The sequence below is a fragment of the Carcharhinus amblyrhynchos genome, chromosome 1 (genome assembly GCF_965287045.1).
Source record: "Carcharhinus amblyrhynchos chromosome 1, sCarAmb.v2.hapA, whole genome shotgun sequence".
NCBI classification, from domain to species: Eukaryota; Metazoa; Chordata; class Chondrichthyes; order Carcharhiniformes; family Carcharhinidae; genus Carcharhinus; species Carcharhinus amblyrhynchos.
In genome coordinates this window covers 65,390,264-65,394,222 of record NC_137324.1, presented here as the reverse complement: position 1 = coordinate 65,394,222, position 3,959 = coordinate 65,390,264, and positions in this window count along the sequence as shown.

Below are 3,959 nucleotides of genomic sequence, written 5' to 3'. Positions count from 1 at the left end.
AATGATCATCTTTAGGGATTGGATGCAGTCCCGATGTGGCCACCACTTCTGGCAACATTTTGCACGGAAAGCACACCTCAATCCAACTAAGGTCTATGAAACGGCAGTAAAGGGAACCAGCAAAGCAGAGTCGGACCAACATTTACCCCAGGGGGTGAGGGGATCCCTCCTCCTCCACCATTCCCTCCCCCAGTTTAAAATCCAGCCCTGAGAGTTAATAATTAATTTTATTCTAGACTTAGAACTCATTTGATTACAGAAACAATGAAGGCAAAGGTAAGCTTTTTTTTAACATTATGGGTTGTTAATATGTGGCGGCAGAATCCGTAGAAGCTTATAAAAGGAAATTTGAAAAGAACAATTAAAAATATACAAAGAGCAGGGGAATTAAACCATTAAGATCTGTTTTCAAGAACAAATACAAGTACAGATGGTCTCCTTTGGTGTTGTAAGATTCAATGAAGTAGATCTTGACTTTGATTTGATTTGATTTATTATTGTCACATTATTGGGATACAGTTTAAAGTGTTTTTTGTGCACTATACAGACAAAGCCTACCATTCATGGAGTACAATGATGTAACATGGGTGATGGGAAATCAGCTCGCTGTATATCTCTCTCAGCTTTGATGTCTTTTGATGTCATTCTGCCCCATGATTCTTTCAATCCTTTTTCATTATTTCAACAAATGAAAAGAAACTTTGAATAAACTGCGTGATGGTGAACAAAACGCCACCCTTCTTTCCTCAGGATAGTTTTCTTTCTTATTGATACTATTTTCCTGCCAAAAGGAACCTGCTTTCAGATAGAAAATGTTATTTTAACAAAATAATCTCTGGAAAGCAGCCAGATTGACATTAACTCAGCAGAACACAAGGATAAGCAATATGACATGGTCTCAGGGGAGCTCGGCATCACAGTTTGTTCCTTAAAGCCTGTGGATTTACAGCATGACTTCTCTCGAGTGCATCACAAAGCTCAGAAAGAAGTACATTTCCTGCTGGTTTCATTGTAGACCTTTGTGCCTAGAAGCACGATTTTGAAAACCCTCATTTTAGTTGTTCCAGTAATCTTAATGTCATTTACTTCTAGATATTAGACTGCGTGGCTTCAAGTAGCAGCCATTGAACGAGACAAGGGACGTGAGCTGGGATTTCATTTGAAGTACAGCTCAATAAATTGAGGAGCAGAAATTCTCAGCATATTTTCAACACAAGCTGTCCAAAGAAACCTCCCAATTGGCACCAATGTGCAAATCAAGCAATAAGCTCACCCTATCATAAAATGTAATTCTCCATAGCAAATAAATGCAAATCTTCTTTAATGCTGAGGAAGCATTAAATAAGAACAAAGTTGACATTGAAATGAATCTGCATCTGTCAGGTGTTTTAAGGCTGACCGGCTGCATTAAGGGAGACATAATTAATGCAGAGATGAGGAGAAAATTGAAATCAGCCTTCAAAAAAAAGTCAATACTGAATCTGGCTCTAACTAAAATTAATTTGGAGATTTTAGACAATCATTCTGCCATAATGATGGACATCAGTCAATGTTGTGTCAATTTATGCTCCTGTTAATCTCAAGAGTTGCCGGACTGAGCATTTACAAAAGGACTATAAATGAGGATTATCTTGTGTAAATGAGTAAAACGTAAATATGGGAATTACTTTTTGATGATGTTGATGATTCTTGCTACATAAAACTCCTATTTTATGAGTTTAGCAGCAATTCAGAGAAAATTATTTCAAAAGTTATCAACCTCAACTTTCCTATCAGATTAGTCCCTAATGGAATAATGCTGATCGTTTTATTCAGATCAAATCTGGCCCAATTATGTCCAATTCTCCACACTAATAGAACAGTTACAATTTAGCATTCACTCTTGTTTAAGCACATGTATTCAATACCTAATAAAAGGTCATTCTTTAGAATGTTCACATCCCATTATTCAAGGCTTCCATTAATAATAAGTAAATAGGTAGCATGCTGAAAATTTATCTTACCTCTTTCCCTGGGGTACTGCTGACCATGCCAGTGATGTAGGGGGTAGAGCACACACCCACAAGAAGGACCAATGTCTGGCCTGCACTGCTGAATGTTTTTATTCTGACTAACAGGGGCATTTCAGTAAGTTATGCCAGTTATACCCTTCACACTGCACAGACACTTCCTGAATCAAGGCCACTAAGTCAAAAGATGCATAGCCTTTCTCCCTGGGCAACATTAGACAATGTGGTTCCTCTTCTGGAACATGGACATCTTAGTAAACAGCCAACTAACCGATTTGAAGTTCAAATCCAACGTCAGAGTGGTTTTCCTACCAACTGAAAAACCATGGTTCTAAGACCACTGGATCTCAGCCACAGGCACCCCACTCCACAGTATAAGGGGAGTCTAACTCCTGGACATTGGAATGATTCAAGACCTATTAAGGTACTCCAACAAATAAATCACAGAAGTTGTATACATTATCCAAAATCAATGCTATTAACTCCTTGGTAAGGATGCCTGCATGGCTTTCTACCTTCTTCAAGTGGCCGAAGATCTAATGACAATGGTGGTCCCCACACAACCAGACACTCTCCTCCAGGAAGCCTAACTACAAGGCAGCAACTTTGTTTAGAATATTTCTTCCCTGTTCATGGAACTGGTCTCTTCTTCTCCTATTCAGGTCCCAAGCTGAACCAAGAGGCACATTAACCCACAGCATGGGAGGTTATCACAACAGTCCTAGAGGTGACTTCCAGAGGATCCTCTGCGTCCACTAATGACCACAATGCAGTGGATTGAGATGATGGCTGACACATAGTCCTAGTAACTGCCAGCCAGTGTGAGGAAACCGCAGAGTCCATTGGAACTAGCTAGCAGCCCAATACAAACACAAGTCAACAAAGGTGAACTGCCTCTACATTTGTCTTCCATCCATAGGATTGTTCCTGCTCAATCCCAGAAGGGTCCAGCCACCAGAAAAGGTGGAAGAAGAAGGGATACAACAAACAGCCAAATGATGCTGCTCCAGTCCTCTCACTCATGATGCCAACCAGTCTGATCAGGTGTGGTGCAATACTCACCAATTGGAAAAAACACAAGAAGTCACACTTGCACTTGACTCCAACCAACAATTCACCACTAAGATTAACAGTCCCCAGACCCTTCCATTCCACCAACAGGAGATGAGACATGACCGGAGTACAAGAGCCCTAGACCTGATTTCAAAGATTTGGAGAGGGGAGATGGGATAGTTTGAATTCTATTAATGCATGCATTACATTAATGTTGTAATGTTAACCACAAAGTAGTTTAGAGTTAAAGTAGTTATAGTTACAACATTAAAACTAAGTACAGAAGCCTTATGGCAACACAAGACTTGAATCAAACTGTAAGCAAGCATTGCCAATCTATCTCCAGGAAATAAAGACATGGAGGGAGGTGTAGTAGAAGGACCCAGTGCATTAAGGATTAACATGGGAGTGAGTACAGTGCCACTCACCTGTGATAGAAGAAGTCACCTAGGTCAGTAATTTAAGTCTGGGTAATAACATGTAAGAATATGCCATGGAGCTCTTTCCATACCTGTACACACTACAGTAAGTATGTACATAGTTCAGTAATATTAATAAAGACTTCTTGGTAACTTTCACAAGACTGTTTAATGGGACCTAAGCTGCACTCATCATGGATAGTGACAACCTGATGCACCAACTCCCAGTGTGCACACATCAGTTAGCCAGAAAACAGTACACTTTGCAGCAATGGTTTACTGAGTTCTGGGAACTTTCATAAGAATTTATGTACAGTAATAAGAGAAAGGCCATTCACTTCAGGTTGATTGTGCAGTCTCCAACCTACTCCAAATTATTCTCAGGGGCTAAAAACTGGAATCCCTTACTCAGTCTTCCTTCTTTCTACAACTGAAGTATCTTTGAAGCCAAGTTTGATGTAATCTAAACTTTAGCATA